At 40.3% G+C, this 27,110-nt stretch overlaps 1 protein-coding gene across 1 annotated transcript in view; it reads left to right on the top strand.

Moving 5' to 3' along the window:
* LOC106604930 (5-hydroxytryptamine receptor 4) overlaps window positions 1-6,211 on the top strand; it is a 162,207-nt gene extending 155,996 nt beyond the window's left edge. The window contains exon 8 of the mRNA XM_014200070.3: window positions 895-6,211. The gene's annotated coding sequence lies outside the window, so the exon portion shown is untranslated. The remainder of the gene's footprint in view (window positions 1-894) is intronic.
* The last annotated feature ends 20,899 nt before the right edge of the window (window positions 6,212-27,110 follow it).

Below are 27,110 nucleotides of genomic sequence, written 5' to 3'. Positions count from 1 at the left end.
CTGATTGTATGTCCTTTGTGGGGAGATCAGTGCAAAGCGTCACAGAATTTGAAGAAATATGAAACTGTTGATCATATCGCTTACTCATCTGAAAGTTAGCGAAGTAATGTTTTACTGTGTAAGGAAAAATAAGTATTACGAAAACATCTGTGGCCCTAAACTTGTCAAAGTTAAAATCATGACTTGCGTCTAAAATGTGCAGCTGGATGGTTTTCACTCACCATTCTGTATCATCAACATGACATGATTTCAGCCATCCATTAAAGGAAAAATGTCTGCCTTTTTTGGTGTATCTTCAAGTTCTTATGATGCCAGATGGTGAAAGGGATAGTTATCTCAAGTAGGAGTCTTGTAGACTTGGCACTGGCTTGACTCAGCCTCCTATCCCACTTTTCTATGTTGGATTGTATGATTTGTGGGGTATATCTGTATAGTGGATCTGAATATTGTCATTTAAAGCATGCCGACAACATCATAGGTTTATCACTAATCCTGATTTATCATGACCCTTAGAGTGAACCAGTTAAGGTTCCACTCCTGTATTGCAGCCAACAAGAACCCCAGAAAAGAGAAAGTCAGGCTCACCTCCGCAGAGCCGAACCCAATTTACTGTAATCCCAGAGCTTCACATTAACCAGACTGCTTGAATCAGGCAGGAGTGCTGCTCGCTTCATGTGGTTTTAAGTTACTTAACAATACCTCTCTCATTTTAAGGGTATGCTACAAGTTCAACAAAACAGTGAGTCCTGTGTAAAATCTATTGTTCTGTATTCTGTGAAATGTTTGTTTTAGGAGTTACTCATCAAAGAGTATTGATGCATCTCGGATATTGAAGTTAATTGAATGACTACCCAATGTCAGTTTGAAATGAAATCTCTGTTTGTATAATTTCAGGTATGCTGCCCTGCACAATGGAAACCATATTGAAAAGGAAAAGCCACAGAGTCGCCGGAGTCCTGCTTCTGACAACCACAGACAGTCAGACAGACACTACCCTGTGCAACCTGAGACAGGGACTGGGTCAGAACCAGAACCAGCCCTAGAGGGAGTCATTCTAAGGCGGCCTCTCCCACTGAGAGACAGCCAAACCAACAACACGTTTGGACTGAATTCTTAGTAGCGGGATCGATTATGGACTGTGGAATACTTTAAGGTGAATAATGTTGCCAAAGCTATTTGATATTAACTTTGTTTTAAGATATGTCGTTTCATATTTCCGTTGCTTAGAAAAGGAAGAAAAACACTCAATCTTTCTGATCCACTTTAGCTAGCTCTGTTAGTGTTCCAGTAATGCTTAGTGTTATCTGTCACCAATATAAACATTTCAATAAGCTTTATTGATCTAAGGAGGTGCAATTTCACACAGGCACAGAGGGCTCATAACCCCTTCATTTAGAATTAAGTATTAACTTGAAAATATTCTAATTTTATTCAACTTCAGGTCTCTTATCTCTCCCTGTCATTGGTGCCCTATACTCAATCACTATCAGCCTAGATCCCATAACTTTCCTTTGATACTCTGCATAATTTTCAAAAGCCGAAAGTGATAAAGTATTTTAACACACCCACGGTATTGTATGGTATGTGATTAAATAATTCAGCCCCTGAAGTGCATTATTAGCTACTACACTTTATAAATGATCCCTTATCTCTCATGACTCCTCTCTCAGATGTCGACAAAGATGGACCATGCAATAAGATTGGACATGTTTTTAAAGATTATGGTTGCTGAAGCAATTTAATCTTGGTCACAGTATTTTGCCTCCTACTGATGTGTGTTGTCTACTACAGTACGTACATACTACGTACAGTATGTGGGTGCATGCTTGAGATCTTGTCCTATACTTCATGAAGTGCCCCTCTCAACACCACGTGTTTAGTCTAGTCCACAGCAACATCGAATTTCTTATGCATTACTAACAGCAGTCCGAAAACATTTGCTGGAGTGTACTACAATTTTCTGGCATTTTGTATTCATGAACAATCCAAGTTATCCCTTGAAATGTATATTTACCTGCACTTGAAATGTAAACATTGACTTTCTTTTCCTGTGCAATTCCAAAGCAAACCATTCCACTTGCTGAATCCTTCAGTAGGCTACCAATGATGACTAGCTCGTTTAAAAGGCAATCGCCACCAAAGCCAGCGTTTCATTTTCTGTGAGTCACCAAATAGAGGCTCAGTAGTTCAGTTAATAACATTCTGTCCAAAGCACTGGGAATATTTCCTTTCAGAAAACAATGCAAAGAGATCATACATAGTCATATACAGCAGGATGTAAAGAATACCAACTGCATTTTCCCCATACATTCATCCGTTAAACAGCAACTTAAACAAAATTACCCTGTTGGTTGAACTTCCTGATGAAATGTCCAATCTTAAAGGGCAGTGCAGTCAAAAACACCATTTACCATTTTTTTGTATGATATTTCCAGACTATCAGGTTGAGAAAAAAATTGAAATTGTGAAAATTATGAAAATGCCCTTTTAGTGTAAGCTTTTTGAAGAAAAAAAATGCCTGGAATTTCAGCTTGTTCAGGTGGAATGGAGTTTTTGGCCCAAAGCATGATATCACAATCTGATCTGATTATTCTGACCAATAGCTGGGTGAGTATCTACGAGTGTTCGCTCCTCCCTTGTACCTGGTTGATGAATTAAGGTCGCTAAGGAACTCCCCTCCCCTGGTTGTTTATGTCTTATTTGAAAGGAAAACCCCAAAACCAGCAGACACTATGCCCTCCATGGAATGAGTTTGACACCCCTGCCCTTGAGTCTAGACCAGGGTTTCCCAATCCTCTCCTCAGATGTTTCACATTTGAGTTTTAACCCTAAAGTGCCACATCTGATTCAATTAGGCAAAGGCGTGAAGATTTAGAGTTCAAACAAAAATGTGAGAGGGTTGGAAAACCCTGGTCTAGATGATCCAATCAGATGTATCAGTACATCCACACGATCAGTCTGAGCATTTCAATGGCAAAAGAAGGCTCAGGGAAATAAATGATAGACAAATATATTTAGATTTATTATCATGAAACAAACACTCATAGTGATTTATTAGACACTGAGTGATGATTTAAAAAATGAAAATGAAAAAGACTGCATGAGGCTTTAATAGATAGCTCAGCAGATGATCCTTATGAGCAGATTGTCTCTGAGTGGGGTGTTTGGGGCAAGGTTGAGTGTGTTACACAGAGTCCAGTAGCATTAAGCCATAAGTCATTACATCCATCCTGTCTTCCTCCTTACAAAACCAAAATGTCTGTCACTCCCTCCTTCCCTCTTGTCCTTGGACTCAATCTTTCCCCTGAACATTCATGGGAAGTAATAATAACTTCAAGTTTTATTTGACGAAACTTTCAGAATATATCTTGATAGACTTTACAGGGCATGATTTTCAGTGGCAATGACAGCTCTTCTATTCAGAGGGTTTTGGTCAATAGAAATGTTCTTGTTTTTTCCTGCAACAACTGACAGCTAAATGTATTTAGAATATATACACTATGTTTACAAAACGTTAAGGACACCCCCCACTTTTGCCCTCAGAACAGCCTCAATTCGTCAGGGCATGGACTCTACAAGGTGTCAAAAGCATTCAACAGTTATGGTCCATGTTCACTCCAATGCTTCCCACAGTTGGATGTCCTTAGGGTGGTGGACCATTCTTGATACACACAGGAAACTGTTGAGTGAAAAACCCAGCAGCATTGCAGTTCTTGACACAAATCGGTGCGCCTAGCACCTACTACTATACCACATTCAAATGCACTTAAAACTTTTGTCTTGAATGGCAAACATACACAATCCATGTCTCAATTGTTTCAAGGCTTAAAAATCCTTCTTTAACCTGTCACCTCCCTTTCATCTACATGGATTGAAGTGGATTTAACAAGTGACATCAATAAGGGATCATAGCTTTCACCTTGATTCACCTGGTCAGTATGTCATTGAAAGAGCAGGTGTCAATAATGTTTTGTACACCCAGTGTAGGCAGAGCCTTTACAGTGCTATACCCTTCTGGAACAGATTTCAAACCAATGTTATTTTTTTTGTTCTTGTTTTTTTCATGCTCCTTAAAAAAAAGAAGCTATTTATCTCAGACTGTGACCTCTTCATAATTGAAGCACTGGCACTTTAGTAATATATAGATGATAATGATGTAAAAAGATTGTTCCAGTCTTCTCATCAGTTGATTGTCCAAGACCAACTTTATAAACAAAGGTATTTTGATCACTTAAATGATTTACTTTCCTTTTCATTCATCCTGAAGATTTTGTTTTGTATTGTATTTTTGATGATACATTCAGAAAAGTCTGTAGTGCATTATTTTGGATACAAAGGTAAATGCCACGTGTACATTCCATGAAGACCCATTCTAATTATATAATAATCAAAATAGTCTCAAATCATTCCCTTTGTGAGTGGGACTTTACTTGCTTACAGTGCAAACAATGCAACATAATGTTTGTCCATGAACAATTTTAAAATTGAATTTGTATATTTTTCTTTGTTTGTGTTTCCTTTTTCAGGAATTAATTCAGCCAATTAAGAAGATGATATATGCATTGTACTTCCAGCATAATTAAGGCTTATATTTCTGGGATTTTAAAGTGTACATAGATGAATATTTTTCAGCAAAAAGTGGGATATGAGTCTGTCTCTTCAGTGGACTTGAACACAGCAATTATAATGGCTTAATATTCTTCATTCCAGTAGCTCTGCTGGCCTATCCTTCCAGCACAGTATAATGATAAAGCCTGAACATGTATGCCACCATATACTACAGTACACATATGTGTATGCATAGTCACATACAGCTGTTTTTTATGTTCAAGATGTTCATAAACCTTGTACATCACAACATTTTATTGCCAGTTTTCAATTGACGTGGCCAGCATAAGAATTCCACCCAGACTAAAAAGGAGGGGGTTTCCCTTCATGTTTTGTTTGTGATAATAGATGTGCTGCGTACATACTCCTCTGGGCCCGGCAGTTTCCATGACACCTGGAATATAAATCTCTGTGATCAACATGTATGGTACATTATGTGTTGGTGGTTGAAAGTCCAGAATTAGAACACAACCTGTGGATATTTACTTTAGTTACACCCCTGAGGTAGATTTGAAAGGAGAACCATCAACTACCTAATTTTATACTGTATATTCAGATACCAGTTACACAATATAGAGTCTAATTATTTATCAGACGTTTTGAAAACAGACGTGATACTGGGAACGGCACAGTAATACATTGGTAATACATTGTACTTTCCCTGTGAATAGTCCTGTAGGACTTCCTTTAATCCTTGTTGAGTTACATACACATAGAGTTGGGACAATAAACCAAAAATGATTGACACCGACCAAATTGGTCACTTATCGCAGGCATTTCGTTCATTAGGATAAGTAGCCTATACTAGAGAAATGTGAAGTTTGAAATGAGTTTGCTAATATGGGTGATTGTTAATGGAACATTTGATGGCTACAATAGTTTAAAGCAGGTATCTCCAACCTTTTGTAGCATGAAAGCTACTTTAAAAAAAAGTATAATGTCACCAGTTACACAATAAATCTTTGGTTTCAAACAGACACATTATCATTTTCTCCTCTCACCTGCAGCTCTTCCTTGGGTCTTAGTGTACAAGAGAAAGTAGTTCCCTATGTTTTTTGTCAATATACCTGGTAAAATAATGGTTAATAAACTACTCTAAGCCGGGCCCTTTAAAATCTGATTTTTTTCCCCCAAAAATTCTGTTTTATATTTTCCTAAATTACGTTCTGTTTTATTTTTCACTTTTAAAATTCCTATTGTTCATAGAGAAACAACAACATTGGATGTTCTGAGTCCATGTCAATGCTTAAATCACATAAGAATTTTTTTTTTAAGTCTGGAAGAAATTTAGATTTTTAATTGTAATTCCTCTTTAATTGCACATCTGGCGACTGAGGAATGTGCCGGTCTAATGTGCTGGTCTAACAATGGTTCTGTACTGCTGCTTCTCAATTCATGACAAAGTATATCATACAAATGATATACTTGTGCCAGGTAAGCCAGCTTTGCGGTTAACATTTAATTGAGAAGGTTTTGGGGGAAGTTGTATATAGCATACCTCAGAATTGTTTGTTGAGCTACTCGTAGGTGGGCTGCTCGTGATCGACCTGTTGGAGACCCCTGGTTTAAAGGATCATTAAAAAAAAGCTGTGGTAAAGTTTAAGGTAATGTCATAAATGTATCATTCTATTTATCATTATCGCATAAATTCTGGCAATTTATCATGACATGGATTTTTTTTCCCATATCGCCCAGCTCTACATGCATGTACGTAAAGGTTAAGGCGATGATTAATTAAATGCTTCACCTGTTCATTAGTGATCAGAACCACAGGCATCATCTGTCCCCGTGGTGTATTCCCCAGCCTCTGCATGTTGAGAACATCTGAGAGAGGCTGAACTATGAGGTGGGCCGTATCCACAAAGAGTCTCAGAGAAGGAGTGCTGAGCTAGGATCTGTCTATACAATCTTATTTGTTATGAACTAAAATGCTAAAATGATCTTAGATCAGCACTCCTACCCTGAGATGGATACGGACGCAGTTGTCTAGAGGCAGAGGCAAGGGACGGCATCTCGCGTACAGCCACAATGTAATATACAGATCAAGTCAATTGTAACTTACATAACTCATCTGGGGAGATATTGGACAATGAGGAAGAATAAAATGAAATATGCAGTTTCAACAAACCATTTAAGTTGCAGCAAATGTCATACCTCCAAACATACACAAATGTTGCTACTTTTACAACTCAACACAGTATTACGTTTTTAAAAGTTTGTTCAGATATAACCAATGTCTGAGAAAGAGTTGTATCTCAAAGCCATACATTCCCTTTAGGTTTGGAAGCTTTGGTGCAATCATTTTTCAGTTTCAGTTAGTCCCCAACATGTCGTCACCATGCCTTCACCCTAGGAACCTCCTCCAACCTTCCGCTCTCACTCTTTGGGTGCCACTTCTGAAGGCTGCCCTGAAGGCAGTGGAAGCTCACAGCATGAATGTGTTGTACAGTAAATCTCCCAACAGTGTTGTTGAAGAATAAACTTTTGTAATAAAACTCCTCAGTATTTATTTTGATGGAACACAGATGGGTCACTATTTTCATGAACTTCTTCTCTGTCAGGGCGCCAGAACATGTATGACTTTTTCTGTTGGTCGGTGAGAGCTCTAATAAATAAATGATGATTTAAGACGGAGAGATGTTATTAATCCCTGGCGTCAAGTTTCTTTTAGGCATCACCTGGTTTCAATAGGGAGCATGCTAGTAATTTAGATTACAGATAACAGTATCATTCAAACACTTCATAGAGAATTACAGTTGTTTATTCCAAATGTAAAGCATTCTCAGTCTTTTTCTCTTCAAACAGAATGAGTGAGGCAGTGGAGTGTTCATTGGCTGCCTAGCTTCTTATATAATCGTGAATAAAGAGGGTCACTCCGGTAGGGAAGCTTTACCCTTTTACCATAGGCAATGGCCTTCTGTTCCAGTCCCGCAGCACAGTTAGAATACAGCCTATTGATTCAGACAGCAGGAGATCATTTCTCCTTTAGCCAATACAAGGACAGCTGTGTGCGTCACTCCCAACCTCTCCTCTGGTTTATTTACGGTGCACAGGGACTGCATCAGACTGAGAGAGTCTAGAATAAACATACTACATGTACCAGGTAAAAACAGACTTATCTGTGTGTAAATCTTATCATGTTTTTTAATGGAGTCCCATGGGTTCATAATTATGCTAACCATGTTAGCATAATGTCACAATGTCTCCTAAGGTTTACAGTAAGGCTAACGTTGAACATATCACGGAGGTCCACAAACATGCTGAGTTGCTGCTGTGTCATTTTGGCCCCAAAACAGTGGACCATATGGCTCAGCTTGGTCACTGACAGACTTTTGACAGACAAATACCACACATCCTGGTTCCCAGACAGACCTAAGTATGACAGACAGACGTGAGCCTCATTACACAATGGCGTGTTTCAATCGGATGGAAACCCCTTACAGAATCACAATATCCTGCAGCTGTCAAAGCAAGTTTTCCATAACTGGCTTAACAGATGGACTTGCCACATTGGGGTTTTATCTAGCCTACCGTAATCCTAAAGGGATATGTGCCTGACACACAAAGTAGTCTCCTTCTTTCGTCCTCTGCTTCTTGACTTTAAAATACATTTACTGTGTATCCTCACACTCAATGTGCACACGCATGCACGCATACCTGCACACACACACACGCTGTGCCATGACACACACTGTGCCATGACAAGTTGGACTATTGCACAATCATCTATTTTCTTGTTTACTTTCAGAATCAATAGGTTGGCACTAAGTGTAGATATAATTGGTTTCAGGATTTACAAACCTCAATTGTCAATCATATTTGCCAAATTATTTCAGAAGCTGATTGGCCATAGTATGAAGGGGCACACAAACATTCCTTATTTCCTGCTTATTTACTTCCTCTTTATTTCTCATACCTGACCTTCAGTTATGTATTTCTTAGTCTGTTAAGTGTGAATATAATTTTGGAAGACTTTTGGTCACTCCTCAAAGACTATTGTTTTGAAATAAACTTTAGTTTAAATGGAAATAGTTTCCTATTGTTTTCCATGACCATGTTGAATTCACAGTTTGGCCTGATTACAAAAAGGATGTATTGGTCCCTAACAGTTATCAAGCACCATGGTGAAGCTAACCTTATAATTATTGGGTGGAAACTGAACAATGTCTTTCCCTGATTGTCACGTGGAGGAGTAAACTGCTAAGTTGCAGATCCCATTAATTTCCTGTGGCTCTGATAACCGTCTCAACTTGACCTTTATAAATATAGTCTAGATTTGAATGGCTTTATAAGCTTTCTAATAATGCATCTAACATTTAGAAGTTCAGGGGAGGAGAATCTCAATCTCTCAGCTCAACTTGAATGGAGTTTAGCCCCTATACTATAGGGCTCTACACTGTAATCCAGAGATGAGAGCACTGTGTGAACTTCCGCCACTCATGCTATCAAACGCCCTTATTGCCTTAATTCCTTCATAAAGTGTGTATTTTTGCTTCTCAATTTTGTCTGCCTTGCTTAGTTCGCCAAATCTCCTCCTGATATGTTTCTAAAGTACCAGTCAAAAGTTTACACACTGTCACGATCGTCGCTGGAAGCATACTCAGACCTAATCACAGCGTGATCTGGGTTCCACATGTTTATTAAATGAGACTCCCAAAAAAAACTATAAATGAACACGTGAAGCTATGGAGTGCTCACATGCACTAACTCAAAACAAGATCCCACAAAACACAGTGGGGAAATGGCTGCCTAAATATGATCCCCAATCAGAGACAATGCTAAACAGCTGCCACTGATTGGGAACCATATCAGGCCAATAAAGAAATACGCACACTAGATTACCCACAATAGTCACACCATGACCTAACCAAAATAGAGAATAAAAAGGCTCTCTATGGTCTGGGTGTGACACACACCTACTCATTCAAGGGTTTTTCTTTATTTTACTATTTTCTACATTGTAGAATAATAGTGAAGACATCAAAACTATGAAATAACACATATGGAATCATGTGGTAATCAAAGAATACCTAAGAATTCTTCGAAGTAGCCACCATTTGCCTTGATGACAGCCTTGCACACTCTTGGCATTCTCTCAACCAGCTTCATGAGGAATGCTTTTCCAACAGACTTGAAGGAGTTCCCACATATGCTGAGCACTTGTTGGCTGCTTTTCCTTCACTCTGTGGTCCAACTCATCCCAAACCAAGTCTCTTCTTTTTCTTGGTGTCCTTTAGTAGTGGTTTCTTTGCAGAAATTTGACCATGAAGGCCTGATTCACGTATTCTCCTCTGAACAGTTGATGTTGAGATGTGTCTGTTACTTGAACTCTGTGAAGAATTTATTTGGGCTGCAATTTCTGAGGCTGGTAACTCTAATGAACTTATCCTCTGCAGCACAGGTAACTCTGGGTCTTCCTTTCCTGTAGCGGTCCTCATGAGAGCCAGTTTCATCACTGCGCTTGATGGTGTTTGCGACTGCACTTGAAGAAACTTTCAAAGTTCTTGAAATGTTCCGTATTGACTGACCTTCATGTCTTAAAGTAATGATGGACTGTCATTTCTCTTTGCTTATTTGAGCTGTTCTTAACATAATATGAACTTGGTCTTTTACCAAATAGGGCTATCATCTGTATACCACCCCTCCCTTGTCACAACACAGCTGATTGGCTCAAACATATTAAGATGGAAAGAAATTCTACGCATTTTTAAGAAGGCACACCTGTTAGTTGAAATGCATTCCAGGTGACTACCTCATGAGGCTGGTTGAGAGAATGCCAAGAGTGTGCAAAGCTGTCATCAAGGCAAAGGGTGGCTACTTTGAAGAATCTCAAATATAAAATATATTTTGATTTGTTACTACATGATTCCATATGTGTTATTTCATAGTTTTGATGTCTTCGCTATTATTCTACAATGTAGAACATTTTCAAAATAAAGAAAAACCCTGGAATGAGTAGTGTCCAAACGTTTGACTGGTACTATATATATTTTAAAAGGCCAGCCTGTCAAAGTAAGGTAATTATTCAGCATATCCTTTACAGTTTAAGATGTTTTGTTTAGGATACCTGTTGTCATTTTACTAAAATAAACGAGTGATGGCATCAGTGATGTTTTCCAACTATCTGTATATTATTTCCTCCAAACATTCCATAGATATTTAGAGCACTGTCTCTTTGCTGGGAAATGGGTTTACTAGTAGTGTCCTAAAGTGTCTACTGCCAATTTCTCTTTCTGGAGGGTTTTATGACCAACACTCCCTCCTTTCCCAGCAGCTCCCTCCTTTTCTCTTTTAAGCTGTGAGCCACAGGTTAGCATTTTTTTATCATCAGTCTTGTTCTGGATGCAGCTCTGCAGAGTGGTCACTTGCTGGGACAGCCACAAAGTCATAAAATCGGGTTTTTAACCTAACCTTAACTCTAACCTTAATCCCATTGTTAACCCTAATCTTAAATGGAGACCAAAAAGCACATTTTTGTTTTCATGTATTTTTACAAAATTGTCACTTTGCACCTGGCCAATCTAGCAGAAGTTGCTCAGTTCTGCCTCAAAGACAATATTCACACCAACACATTTAAGTCAATTAGAATAGACACTCTTATCCAGAGCAACTAAGGTAAAGTGCCTTGATCAAGGGCACGTCAACAGAATTTTCACCTAGTCAGCTCAGGGATACAAACCAGTGAACTTTCAGTTACTGGCCCAACACTCTTAACTGCTAGAGCTGGGGGAGAGGTGGAGAGAGAGAGAGAGAGAGAGAGAGAGAGATACCAGAGTTCCACTGGGCTGATGCTGATGGTGACTCCTCCAGGCATGGGCCTGTACAAAGAGTCTCGGACAGAGTATGACTGCTGATATAGGATCAGTTTTGCCTTTTAGATCATGATGAATAGCATTAAACAGACAGGGACGGACCTAGATTTTGGAGTCTGAGACGCTTTTTGAGCCATGGAGGGAGATGGAGTTCACTGTACTGAGCCATGGCTAGAAATACAGGCATGTTTGATCTCCTACCATGCTGATGTGGCTCCTCTGGTCCCTCTGAAACATCACAGAACAGAACTCCCTATCCTGACTGACCATTGAGGCACAACTTGGTTGTTAAACCTGTTTGTCCATTACTGCAACTCTAGTGATGGACAGATTATCAATGGTCCAGTGGTGTGTTACATACTGTAGAATCACAGTCTCTGATGAGGTCCTAGTGGATCAATGTGAGATCGATCCAGATCCATCATAACTTCAAACTTATAGCAAATTATATATTTTCATAACCTTCAGTCATTTAGCTTCTATTCTTTCAGATACTAATTCATGATTATGCTTCGTAATTCCTCCAGTCTAGACATAAGTGAGTTGATTTCTTTTGAATGTGTATTTGTTCAGTTTGGGACCACACTGTGCAAAAAGTGAGCGAAGGACTAGTCTGACTGCGAGGGATATTGAAAACATCTTTCACTCACCACACAGTCTTATTTTTCATGTCAAACACCCCACAATGAAACCACTGCCAAGCACAAATCATAAATCACAAAGCCATATTGTGTGTGGCTCAGTCGGTAGAGCATGGCACTTCTAATGCCAGAGTTGTGGGTTTGATTCCCATGGGGGACCAGTATGAAAATGTATGCAGTTGCTGTGGATAAGAGTGTCTGCTAAATATAAAAATGAAATGAAAATTATATTTGACAGGAGAAATGCATAACTTGTAAAATACTGTCATGATCTAAGGCCAGGTGTTTCCCCTGGAATAAAGCCCTGTTCTATACCTCTGTCATGGTTTATAGAAAGTTATATCATTGGATACTCTGTGGTGCTTTTATCTCAACACAATCAATCTGAGCTATGTCTGTTTTTCGATGTATTCTACTGAATTGTTTTAGCAGGAGTAGAAGACACTGATCGATAGAGGACTGTGGTTCTAATAGTTTATATTTACTGGACTCAGTGCAGTTTGTCAATAGCCAGGAGGTCCCACTGTTGCTGTGGCAATTGTCATTGTGTTTTCCCTTCCTTCCCACCTTGCAAAAACACTTATGCTTAAATTGGGTCACAAATCAAGCTAGCTCCAACAATGAAAAATTAAAAATGTGCCTGCTTTCCACATAATCTGACATAGTCAAATACTAATTACCAGTAGGATAAAACATTGTGTTGGCTGGATATACTTCTGAGTGGAACATCAAGTGGCTAGTGTTGAGCACTTGATGGTAATGGCTTTGTCTGATTTGACAATGGGATTTACAGCCATAAAACCTAACAGAGCATGAGTAAAAAGACGCCTGAGTGGAGTTCCCACTTCCATTTATCAGGGGAAACAGAATTTAAGTTGAAAAAAACTGTATCCCTGAAACCCGGAAACATCCGCTTTTGTGTATTGATATTCTAGTTTTGTCCCTTTAGGGCACCTGTAACCCCCCTTGCTTACCTACGTTGAAATGCTTGGAATGTTCTTCCTGTGAAACGCATTAAAACCTCTTACGACACCAATCCTGTTAGCGGGATCAACAGCCAGTGAAAAATCAGAGCGCCATATTCAAAACCAAATCTAATAATTTATATTTCTCAAACATAGGACTATTTTACACCATTTTATAGATACACTTCTCCTGAATCGAACCACGTTGTCCAATTTCAAAAAGGCTTTACAGCGAAAGCAAAACATTAGATTATGTTAGGAGAGTACATCGACACAAATAACCACACAGCCATTTTCCAAGCAACTAGCATGCATCACAAATACCCAAAATACAGCTAAATGCAGCACTAACCTTTGACGATCTTCATCAGATGACACTCCTAGGACATCATGTTACACAATACATGCATTTTTTGTTCGATAAAGTTCATATTTATATATAAAAACAGTATTTTACATCGGCGCGTGACGTTCAGAAGATATTTTCCCTCAAATACTGCCGGTGGATCAGCGCCACAATTTACAAAAATACTTGTCATAAACGTTGATAAAAAATTTAACTGTCGTTCAAAGAATTATAGATGAACATCTCCTTTATGGAAACGCTATGAAAGATTTCAAAAAAGCTTCACGAGGAAAGTACTCTTTGCAATAATCTGAGTACTGAGCTCAGAAAAATACACTAGGCTATACAGATAGCCGCCATCTTGGAGTCATCTAAAATCATAAATTGCATTAGAAATATTCCCTTACCTTTGAAGATCTTCATCAGAAGGCACTTCCAGGAATCCCAGGTCCACAACAAATGTTGTTTTGTTCGATAAAGTCCATAATTTATGTCTGTAACGATCGTCGTCGGGTGATGAGGAAGCGGACCAAAGCGCAGCTGGGAGCGAACACATGTTTATTCTTCACACTGAAATAAACACGTACACAAAACCAAGAAAATGCCGATACGTTAACTGCTCAAAACACAAAGAGGCAACACCCCACAAACAGCATGGGGGAAAAAGGAACTTAAATGTGATCCCAATCAGAGACAACTAGCGACAGCTGTCTCTGATTGGGAATCGACAGAACCCAACATAGAAATAAACCACATAGAGCTAACACAAGGCTATAACACAAACATAGAAAACAAACCAAGGAAAAATACCCAACATGACACACCCTGACCAAAATACCCGTGTTCACCTGGTCAGGGCGTGACAATGTCCAAATAACTCCTTGTTGTTCGCGCGTTCAGTAAGCTACTCCAAATGTAGGAAGCGCGCGGACAATGTCACGACAAAAAGTAAAACAAAGTTGTATTTATGTTCGTTCAAACATGTCAAACTTTGTAAAACGTCAATCTTTAGGGCCTTTAGAACGTGAAGATTCAGTAATATTTCAACCGGACGGTTCCTGTGTCTTGAAAAACGTTTTGGAACAGAGGATCCACCCTCGTGAATGCAGGCCAATGAAGTGATGTCATTCCCTGCCTCACCAACTTCCCCACCTTCTCATTCAGTCTCTGTTCATCGTAGATGACTCAAACAACTTTGTAAAGACTGTTGACATCTAGTGGAAGCCTTAGGAAGTGCAAAATTATTACTACGTCACTGTGTATTCAATGGGAAACGACTTGAAGAGAGCCCATGCATCCAGATTTCCACTTCCTGGTAGGATTTCTCTCAAGTTTTTGCTTGCCATATGAGTTCTGTTATACTCACAGACACCATTCAAACGGTTTTAGAAACTTCAGAGTGTTTTCTATTGAAATCTACTATAGTAGCATTGGTTGGAAATATAGGAACGTTTGATGAATCTGTGGAACAATGGAGTTCTTACACAGAACGTTTTGAGTACTTTGTGTTGGCAAATGCAATTAAAGCAGAAGTCGTTGTGCCAACCTTTTTGACTGTTATGGGGGGAAAAACATTTAATCTACTGCGCAGCCTAGATATGGCTGCTCCAGTGTCCACTTGCATCTGTACTGCGTTTCCATCCAGTAGCGATGTCACCCAGTATCCGTGTCCGTTTTCTGAAATGGACAAAACATGCAAAGATTCTTCCCCTTCAGACAGGGTATCACAGTAACGCCTGAAAAACCTGGTGATAAATCATATGATGAAATTGTGGCTACCTTAAAAGGACATTATTCTCCCAAACCACTGATAATCTCAGAGAGATTCAGGTTTCATAAGAGAAATCAAGAGGAGGGGGGATCAATCTCACAGTTTGTGGCTGTATTGAAACAGTTATCTGAACACTGTGAATTTGGGAGATCAATGAGTGACACTATACGTGATAGGTTAGTGTGTGGCATGCGCAGCGAGGCAATTCAGAAGTGCCTTTTTACTGAGAGTAACTTAACATTGCAGAGAGCAATAGAAGTGAGTACGTCAATGAAAATGGCAAATAAAGACGCACAACAGCTAAGTGTATCGACCCAAGTGCATAAGGTGTCTACAGAGTTAAAAAACAAGGCAGGAGGTGGCAAGCCATGCTATCGCTGTGGGAAACCAGGTCACCAAGCAGAGGAGTGTTGGTGCTGCAAGACTGCAAAAGTTGTGGAAAAAAGGGTCACATCGAACGTGCATGTAAAAACAAAAAGAGACAATAAAACAAAAGTACTGAATAAAGAAAAAGCGACTTCAGGGAGTACAAAAAGGAAGTGCATAAAATGGAGCACACAGAGGATGAACAAAGTGATACCCTGTCTGAAGGGGAAGAATCTTTGCATGTTTTGTCCATTTCAGACAACGGACACGGATACTGGGTGACACCACTACTGGATGGAAACGCAGTACAGATGCAAGTGGATACTGGAGCAGCCATATCTTTGCTGTCTGAGGCTGTATACCAGAAGAAACTACATCACCTTACACTACAGCCCACAAAGATGACGCTGAAAACATACACTGGTGAGATTGTTCCAGTGAGAGGAAGCGTGATTGTTACAGTGGAGCTCAACAAACAGAAGGTAAAAATACCACTATACATTGTGAAAGGCAACCATCCAGCATTGCTAGGATGCAAATAGCTGTCTCTACTTTTGTCCAACGTAAAAAACACTATTTCAAATGTTGTTACATAAGACCGAATCGAGCCGGTCGGTCACAAATGGCTAACTGAGGAACTGTCAGTCACTGACCTAACAAGAGAAAAATAGCTGATGCACAACAACATTTAGAACTTGCACCTTGTGTATTCTACTATTCTAACCCTCAACAGTAAGTTGGGACCCTGACTTAGCTCCTAAAAAAAGGAGGGTTTGGGGCCCCCTAGAGGCCTGGGGCCCTTGTGTCGCTTATGCCTGGAGCAGGCCCTGTGACTCACCACCTACCTACTCATCCATCAGAGTACAGTGCATTCAGAAAGTATTCAGACCCCTTCCCTTTTTCCACATTTGTGATTTTTTTTTTAAATTTAACAAATTGTGTTTTTTTACATTGGATAAAAGTAGAAAATGACACCGACCATATTCAACAGTACGGGGAGAAAAAAAATGTATGAAATGTATGCACTCACTACTGTAAGTCGCTCAGGATGAGAGCGTCTGCTAAATGACTAAAATGTAAATGTAAACAGGTGTTGAGTGCTCATAAATTCGTGAGTTATTCTGTGCTCTGGCACACTCAGACGAGAGCGCTCTGAAATCGGAGTAGATAGCTAGTGCAAATTTACCAGCTACGTCTATCGACATTTGTCGCAGTGACATCATAAACATTCTATTGAAATAGTTACTTGCATAGTGGAGTCTTTTGTTTAGACATGTACAGTGAGGGAAAAAAGTATTTGATCCCCTGCTGATTTTGTACGTTTGCCCACTGACAAAGAAATTATCAGTCTATAATTTTAATGGTAGGTTTATTTGAACAGTGAGAGACAGAATAACAACAAAAAAATCCAGAAAAATGCATGTTAAAAATGTTATAAAATGATTTGCATTTTAATGAGGGAAATACGTATTTGACCCCTCTGCAGAAAATGACTTAGTACTTGGTGGCAAAACCCTTGTTGGCAATCACAGAGGTCAGACGTTTCTTGTAGTTGGCCACCATTTTTGCACACATCTCAGGAGGGATTTTGTCCCACTCCTCTTGCAGATCTTCTCCAAGTCATTAAGGTTTCGAGGCTGACGTTTGGCAACTCGAACCTCCAGCTCCCACCACAGATATGCTATGGGATTAAGGTCTGGAGACTGGCTAGGCCACTCCAGGACCTTAATGTGCTTCTTCTTGAGCCACTCCTTTGTTGCCTTGGCTGTGTGTTTTGGGTCATTGTCATGCTGGAATACCCATCCACGACCCATTTTCAATGCCCTGGCTGAGGGAAGGAGGTTCTCACCCAAGATTTGACGGTACATGGCCCCGTCCATCGTCCCTTTGATGCGGTGAAGTTGTCCTGTCCCCTTAGCAGAAAAACACCCCCAAAGCATAATGTTTCCACCTCCATGTTTGACGGTGGGGATGGTGTTCTTGGGGTCATAGGCAGCATTCCTCCTCCTCCAAACACGGTGAGTTGAGTTAATGCCAAAGAGCTCCATTTTGGTCTCATCTGACCACAACACTTTCACCCAGTTGTCCTCTGAATCATTGAGATGTTCATTGGGAAACTTCAGACAGGCATGTATATGTGCTTTCTTGAGCAGGGGGACCTTGCGGGCGCTGCAGGATTACAGTCCTTCACGGCGTAGTGTGTTACCAATTGTTTTCTTGGTGACTATGGTCCCAGCTGCCTTGAGATCATTGACAAGATCCTCCCGTGTAGTTCTGGGTTGATTCCTCACCGTTCTCATGATCATTGCAACTCCACGAGGTGAGATCTTGCATGGAGCCCCAGGCAGAGGGAGATTGACAGTTCTTTTGTGTTTCTTCCATTTGCGAATAATCGCACCAACTGTTGTCACCTTCTCACCAAGCTGCTTGGCGATGGTCTTGTAGCCCATTCCAGCCTTGTATAGGTCTACAATCTTGTCCCTGACATCCTTGGAGAGTCTTTGGTCTTGGCCATGGTGGAGAGTTTGGAATCTGATTGATTGATTGCTTCTGTGGACAGGTGTCTTTTATACAGGTAACAAGCTGAGATTAGGAGCACTCCCTTTAACCTCACTAGGGTATGTGGGACGCTAGCAAGTGAAATAGCAGGGCGCCAAATTCAAAACAAATTTCTCAAACATACAACTATTATACACCATTTTAAAGATAAACTTCTCATTAATCTAACCACAGTGTCCGATTTCAAAACGGCTTTACGGCAAAAGCATAGCATTAGATTATGTTCGGACAGCGCCTAAACAAGAAAAGCCACACAGCCGTTTTCCAAGCAATGAGAGGTGTCACAAAAACCAGAAATACAGCTAAAATGAAGCACTAACCTTTGATGATCTTCATCAGATGGCACTCATAGGACTTCATGTTACACAATACATGTATGTTTTGCTCGATAAAGTTCATATTTATATCCAAAAACCCCATTTTTACATTGGCGTGTAATGTTCAGAAATGTTTTGCCTCCAAAAACTTCCGGTGAATGAGCACATCACTTTACAGTAATACTCATTATAAATGTTGATAAAATATAAAAACTGTTATTCAAAGAATTATAGATAAACTTCTCCTTAATGCAACCGCTGCGTCAGATTTCAAAAACGTTTTACGGCGAAAGCACACTTTGCAATAATCTGAGTACAGAGCTCAGCCATCAAAGCAAGCTATACAGTTACCCGCCAAGTTCTGGAGTCAACACAACTCAGAAATAGTATTATAAATCTTCACTTACCTTTGCTGATCTTCGTCGGAATGCACTCCCAGGACTCCTACTTCCACAAGAAATGTTCATTTTGTTCGATAAACTCCATATTTATGTCCAAATACCTCCGTTTTGTTCGCGCGTTCAGATCACTATTCCAAAGGCATAATGCGCGAGTGCAAAACCCTAGACAAAAAGTCAGAAAGTTCCTTTACTGTTCGTAGAAACATGTCAAACGATGTTTAAAATAAATCCTTAGGGTCTTTTTGTCATAAATCTTCGATAATATTCCAACCGGCCAATAGCGTATTCATTACAGAGGAAAAAGAAGGAACGGCGCGTCTGCGTGACGCACAGTAAACAACTCATTGGCCTCAGGCAGTCCACTTGTTGAGTCAGTTCTTATTCTCTCCCCATTCACAGAAGAAGCATTAAACAACGTTCTAAAGACTGTTGACATCTAGTGGAAGCCTTAGGAAGTGCAAAATGATCCCTAAGTCACTGTATACTGTATAGGCAATCACTTGAAAAACTACAAACCTCAGATTTCCACACTTCCTGATTAGATTCGTCTCAGGTTTTTGCCTGCCATATGAGTTCTGTTATACTCACAGACATCATTCAAACAGTTTTAGAAACTTCAGAGTGTTTTCTATCCAAATCTACTAATAATATGCATATCCTACCTTCTGGGCCCGAGTAGCAGGCAGTTTAATTTGGGCACGCTTTTCATCCAAAATTCTGAATGCTGCCCCCTACCCTATTAAGAGTGTGCTTCTAATCGCAGCTCATTACCTGTATAAAAGACACCTGGGAGCCAGAAATCTTTCTGATTGAGAGGGGGTCAAATACTTATTTCCCTCATTAAAATGCTTATCATTTTATAACATTTCTGACATGGATTTTTCTGGATTTTTTTGTTGTTATTCTGTCTCTCACTGTTCAAATAAACCAACCAGATTCAATGTTAGCTAGCTAACATTAGGCTATAACTAGCAATGCAAATGGCTCTGAGAGACAAATAATATTACAACAAGATCATACACGTAACACTAGCAAGCAGGTACACTAGCAAGCAGGTACCGGAGCGCCAAGTCTAGGTCCGAAAGGCTCCTTAACAACTTCTACCCCCAAGCCATAAGACCGCTGAACAATTAATAAAATGGCCACCCAGACTATTTACATTGACCCCCCCCCCCCCTCCCCATCGGTACCCCCTGTATATAGCCTCTGTATTGTTCTTTTATTGTTACTTTTAATTGTATTTTTTTACTTCAGTTTATTTAGTAAATATTTTATTAACTCTATTTATTGAGCTGTATTGTTGGTTAAGGGCTTGTAAGTAAGAATTTCATGTTAAGGTCTAAACCTGTTCTATTCAGCACATGTGACAAATAACATTTTATTTTATTTTATTTGAACCCGATCTAACATCTCTGGAGAGACCTGAAAATAGCTGTGCAGCGACGCTCTCCATCCAACCTGACAGAGCTTGAGAGGATCTGCAGAGGAGAATGGGAGAAACTTCCCAAATACAGGTGCCAAGTTTGTAGCCTCATACCCAAGAAGACTCATGACTGTAATCTCTGCCAAAGGTGCTTCAACAAAGTACTGATTAAAGGGTCTGAATACTTATGTAAATGTATATGTCAGTTGTTTCTTTTTCATAAATATGCAAAAATTGTAAAAACAATTGAATCCATTTTAGAATAAGGCTGTAAAGTAAAACTAAATGTGACTTTTTCCACATTTAAATGTGGAAAAAGTCACGGGGTCTGAATTCTTTCTCGAATGCGCTGTATGCACTGTATGCACGAGACTACATGAGATGTGACAGTTAGGGTCGTCACATTTATAACCCTTTCATGGTGCTCCTTGGAAGTAGCCGTTTTTCAAATGATTTTGATCATAGAGCTATGTATATATACACGTAGGCTTACAGTTGAAGTCGGAAGTTTACATACACTTAGGTTGGAGTCAATAAAACTCGTTTTTCAACCACTCCACACATTTCTTGTTAACAAACTATAGTTTTGGCAAGTCGGTTAGGACATCTACTTTGTACATGACACAAGTCATTTTTCCAACAATTGTTTACAGACAGATTATTTCACTTAAAATTCACTGTATCACAATTCCAGTGGGTCAGAAGTTTACATACACTAAGTTGACTGTGTCTTTAAACAGCTTGGAAAATTCCAGAAAATTATGTCATGGCTTTAGAAGCTTCTGATAGGCTAATTGACATCATTTGAGTCAATTGGAGGTGTACCTGTGGGTGTATTTCAAGGCCAACCTCCAAGCTCTGCCTCTTTGCTTGACATCATGGGAAAATCAAAAGAAATCAGAAAAATAATTGTAGACCTCCACAAGTCTGGTTCATCCTTGGGAGCAATTTCCAAATGCCTGAAGGTACCACGTTCATCTGTACAAACAATAGTACGCAAGTATAAACACCATGGGACCACGCAGCCGTCATACCGCTCAGGAAGAAGACGCGTTCTGTCTCCTATAGATGAACGTACTTTGGTGCGAAAAGTGCAAATCAATCCCAGAACAACAGCAAAGGACCTTGTGAAGATGCTGGAGGAAACAGGTACAAAAGTATCTATATCCACAGTAAAACGAGTCCTATATCGACATAACCTGAAAGGCCGCTCAGCAAGGAAGAAGCCACTGCTAGTAAAGTTTTGAAAAACGTACTGTATTTGTTATTCAAATTAAAAGGCTAATGAATACTCGCCTTTGTGTAATGATTTAACTCCCACCACTTGTGGGGCATTTATTTTGAAGGCACGTATAAATAACAACTGCACGAGGATAGACAGTGACTGACAGGCTGACACTCACGTCACAGTTATATATAGTAGCTTGCTAGAAATTGCACAAAAAATTAGACAATGAATGTAGGGTGTTCCAGCAAGAGTGGACATCAAAATATTTCTTTATTGAGGTATCAGGGAAAGCTGTATGCTTTGTCTGCAAAGAGAGCATCGCTGTCTTGAAAGACTTCAACTTGTTCCGACACATTGCAGATGAAGCATGCAGAGAAATAGAGAAATATGTCTTCTGAGCAGAGGGCAGGTGCATCGAAGGACTTGCTTTCTCAGTTGCAAAAGCAGCAAGGACTTTTCACAAAACTGCATTCAGCAAACGACGGAATTGCGCAAGCCATTTGCTGAGGGCGAATTCATTAAATAATGTTTAATTGACTCTGCAGCAATACTTTGCCCTGACAAGAAAGAGCTGTTTGAACATGTTTCCCTTTCAAGACGAACAGTGACACGGCGTGTTGAGGACATCGCAAAGAACGTGGAACAACAGTTGAAAGACAAGGTAAAGGATTTCACATATTTCTCATTGATCCTGGATGAGAGCAGTGATGAACGTGACATGGCGCAGTTGTTGATAATCTCTACAAGGCATAAACCCAGACTTTGAAATTACAGAGGAGCTTGCTTCAGTGCAGTCAATGAAGAGCACAACTACAGGGAAAGATTTATCGGAGGAGGTTAAGAAGTGTGTGGCAATGCTGGGACTGAGTTTTAAAAAGTTATCCAATGTGACTACTGATGGGTGCCAAAACTTGACAGGAAAAACATTGGCCTTTTGAAAAGGATACAAGATCAAGTAGCTGAGCTGAACCCAGATCAGAAAATCATTTTCCTGCATTGCATTATTCATCAGGAGGTGCTCTGTAAGCGTGATCTGAAAATGAGCCATGTTGTGGATGCAGTCACTGGTAAACTTGTTGTGGATGCAGTCACTGGTGGTAAACTTCATAAGAGCAAAATCTTTAAACTACAGGCAGTTTGTCTCACTGTTGGAAGAGAGAGAGTCGGGTCATGCAGATCTCCCCTACCGCACAAATGTGACATGGGTGAGTTTGGGGAAGGTGCTTAGAAGGGTGTGTGATCTGAAGTCAGAGATTGCTGCATTTTTGCAAATGAAAGGAAAATATGTGGATTTCCCTCAACTGCAAGATAAAGAATGGTTGGCTGATTTTTCCTTCATCGTGGACATCATGGACCTCATGAATGAACTGAATTAAAAACGACAAGGAAAGGGCCTTTTTGCACATCAGATGTACAGCCTTGTCAAAGCCTTCAAGGGAAGATTACTCCTCCTGACCCGCCAAGTAGAAGCCAACAATCTCACCCACCTTCCGACACAACTAGTCTGTTCCCTATCAGATGACCAGCGGGAGAAGTTTACATTGCTGCTGCGTGCTTTCGAACGGCAAGTTTTCTCGTCGTTCTGAGGATTTCAAAGTGTTGGAAAATGACATGCTGTTGGTTTCCTCAGCTTTCACCTTCAATGTGGATAACGCTCCCACTGACCTGCAACTTGAGCATATCGATTTTCAGTCTGATGCAGTGATTGGAGAACTATTCAAAACAATGTCACTGACGAGGTTCTATGCATCTCTCGATGAACAAAACTTTCCAAAGATTAGGAGACATGCTCAGAAGATGTTTGTACTGTTTGGATCAACCTACGTATGTGAACAGACATTTTGAGTGAGGAATTAACAAGTCAAGGCATAGATCATCTCTCAGCAATCCTGCGCATAGCGACGTCAGAAACTATACCTGACTTTGTTGCTCTAGTCAATGCCCATCAGAGACTTCACTCCTCACACTGATTGAGTAGTTGAAATGTAATGTTGAGCTCTCACTCTCTTTCTTGTGTTTTTGTGCATACCCGTTAGCAAGAGTTCTGTCCGTGGTGCTGAATGCACGGTGTACTTTTCCCTCCGTGTAGTTCATTGCATGTTTAATAATGAAAATACCTACCAGAAGGAGACCATGGTTCATTTCTGTGCATGTTAAAAAAGTAAAATAAGTAGCATATCTGGATGGGATTTACAGGAGACATATTGGTCAACACAGTAATGTAATTTGATCCTGACCCGCGATGGCAAAAATATATTCTGTGGCCTTCCATGGAAAATAATTGCCCAGCCCTGGTGTAGAGGATAAATGATTATTTATTTCATTTTGTAAAGGATCTCAGTTGTTTCAGTAGTAGAGAAACAGTGGCCAAATATCTCCCCCTAGTGGTTGTAAGGAGACATTACCGACCTGTCTCTTGCCAGAGGTTCTTGTACAATCCCAAATCAAATCAAATTGTATTTGTCACATGCGCCAAATACAACAGGTGTAGATCTTACCATAAAATGCTTACTTACAAGCCCTTAACCTACAATGCTGTAGCGCCTTCTTCACCACACGGTCCACCCGCACAGACAGTGTGGTGAAGAAGGCGCAACAGTGCCTCTTCAACCTCAGGAGGCTGGAGAAATGTGGCTTGTCACCCAAAACCCTGACAAACTTTTACAGATGCACAATCGAGTGCATCCTGTCGGGCTGTATCACCGCCTGGTACGGCAACTGCACCGCCCTCAACCGCAAGGCTCTCCAGAGGGTGGTGTGGTTTGCACAACGCATCACCGGGGGAAAACTACCTGCCCTCCACAACACCTACAGCACCCGATGTCACAGGATGGCCAAAAAGATAATCAAGGACAACAACCACCCAAGCCACTGCCTGTTCACCCCGCTACCATCCAGATGGCGAGGTCAGTATAGGTGCATCAAAGCTGTGACTGAGACTGAAAAACAGCTTATATTTTAAGGCCATCAGACTGCTAAAAAGCAATCACTAACTCAGAGAGGCTGCTGCCTACATTGAGACCCTATCACTGGCCACTTTAATAAATGGATCATTAGTCACTTTAAACAATGCCACTTTAAATAAGGGCACTTTAATAATGTTTACATATCTTACGTTACTCATATCATATGTGAATACTGTATTTTATACCATCAATTGCACCTTGCCTATGCCACTGGCCATCGTTCATCCATGTATTTATATGTACATATTCTCATTCACCACTTTAGATTTGTGTGTATTAGGTAGTTGTTGGGGAAGTGTTAGATTACTTGTTAGATATTACTGCACTGTCAGAACTAGAAGCACAAGCATTTCGCTACACTCGCATTAACATCTGCTAACCATGTGTATGTGACCAATAAAATTTGATTTGATGTTGATTTGAAATAGAGTGAAGAAAATATTTACTAATAAAGTAAAGTAAAAAAATATATATAACACAATAAGATTACATAACAATAACGAGGCCATATACATGGGGTACTGGTACCCAGTCAGTGTGCGGGGTTACAGGTTAATTGAGGTAGTTTGTACATGTACAGTGGCCTGCGAAAGTATTCAGCCCCATTGGTATTATTTCTATTTTGTTGCCTACATCCTGGAATTAAAATAGATTGTTTGGGGGTTTGTATCATTTGATTTACACATGCCTACCGCTTTGAAGATGCAAGATATATTTGTTGTGAAACAAACAAGAAATGAGACCAAAAAACAGAAAACTTAATCATGCATAACTATTCACCCCCCAAGCCAATACTTTGTAGAGCCACCTTTGGCAGCAATTACATCTGCAAGTCTCTTGGGGTATGTCTCTATAAGCTTGGAACATCTAGCCACTGGGATTTGCTCCAGCTCCTTCAAATTGGATGGGTTCCGCTGGTGTACAGCAATCTTTATGTCATACCACAGATTCTCAATTGGATTGAGGTCTGGGCTTTTACTAGGCCATTCCAAGACATTCAAATGTTTGCCCTTAAACCACTCGAGTGTTGCTTTAGCAGTATGCTTAGGGTCATTGTCCTACTGGAAGGTGAACCTCCGTTCCAGTCTCAAATCTCTGGAAGACTGAAACAGGTTTCCCTCAAGATTTTCCCTGTATTTAGCGCCATCCATTATTCCTTCAATTCTGACCAGTTTCCCAGTCCCTGCCGATGAAAAACATTCCCACAGCATGACGCTGCCACCACCATGCTTCACTATGGGGATGGTGTTCTCGGGATGATGAGAGGTGTTGGGCTTGCGCCAGACATAGCGTTTTCCTTGATGGCAAAAAAGCTACATTTTAGTCTCATCTGACCAGAGCACCTTCTTCCATATGTTGGGGGAGTCTCCCACATGCCTTTTGTCAAACACCAAATGTGTTTGCTTATTTTTGTCTTTAAGCAATGGCTTTTTTCTGGCCATTCTTCCTTAAAGCCCAGCTCTGTGGAGTGTGCAGCTTAAAGTGGTCCTATGGACAGATACTCCAATCTCCACTGGAGCTTTGCAGCTCCTTCAGCGTTATCTTTGGTCTCTTTGTTGCTTCTCTGATCAATGCCCTCCTTGCCTGGTCCGTGAGTTTTGGTGGGCAGCCCTCTCTTGACAGGTTTGTTGTGGTGCCATATTCTTTCAATTCTTTTTTTGATGATGGATTTAATGGTGCTCCGTGGGATGTTCAAAGTGGCTGATATTTTTTTATAACCCAACCCTGATCTGTACTTCTCCACAACTTTGTCCCTGACCTGTTTGGAGAGCTCATTGGTCTTCATGGTTCTGCTTGCTTGGTGGTGCCCGTTGCTTAGTGGTGTTGCAGACTCTGGGGCCTTTCAGAACAGGTGTATATATATGGAGATCATGTGACAGATCATGTGACACTTAGATTGCACACAGGTGGATGTGTGCAATCTTTATTTAACTAATAATGTGACTTCTGAAGGTAATTGGTTGCACCAGATCTTATTTAGGGGCTTCATAGGAAATGGGGGGAATACCCACACCACTTTTCAGGTTTTTATTTTCATTTCACTTCTCCAATTTGACTATTTTGTGTATGTCCATGACATGAAATCCAAATAAAATCCATTTAAATTACAGGTTGTAATGCAACAAAATAGGAAAAACGCCAAGGGGGATGAATACTTTTGCAAGGCACTGTATGGTGCTATGCACATGTCCTTAATCTGGTTTTGTCTGACACAACTGAAATTGTCTTAGCAAGTGGGTCGCTGTTTGCTCTCCTTAACGACATTGCTGTGTTACTCCGTGAATCCTACCAAAGGATGAATGTGTGGGAGAAGAAGAGCCAGGACACGCAACACAGACGCCTGTCTCCAATCGGAGAAACACGCTGGTGGGCTAATGATAGTGCTTTGAAGAAGGTATTTGGATCCTTTGGAAAACCAGAGCAGGGTCTCTATGTTGAAGTACTCCTCACACTATCAGCCATACAAGGACAGGTCAACATGAAGACAACTCTTCGGGTGAAGGAAAGAGGATTTACTGAGGCTCTTCTCTGGTATAAGACGATACTGACAGCTCAAATATTTCTTTGGATATTTGAGAACACGTCACCACTGTCCAAATACCTGCAGACAAGTGGTATGGACATCCTGTCTGCTCATCAAATGGTTGTGGCTACACAGGAAACCCTGAAAGGCATGTCAAGAGACTTTGACACCATTAAGGCAACT

Source organism: Salmo salar, chromosome 05 (assembly GCF_965601325.2).
Source record: "Salmo salar chromosome 05, fSalSal1, whole genome shotgun sequence".
NCBI classification, from domain to species: Eukaryota; Metazoa; Chordata; class Actinopteri; order Salmoniformes; family Salmonidae; genus Salmo; species Salmo salar.
The sequence above is the reverse complement of the archived record's forward strand: the minus strand, read 5'-3'. Positions and strand labels throughout refer to the sequence as shown.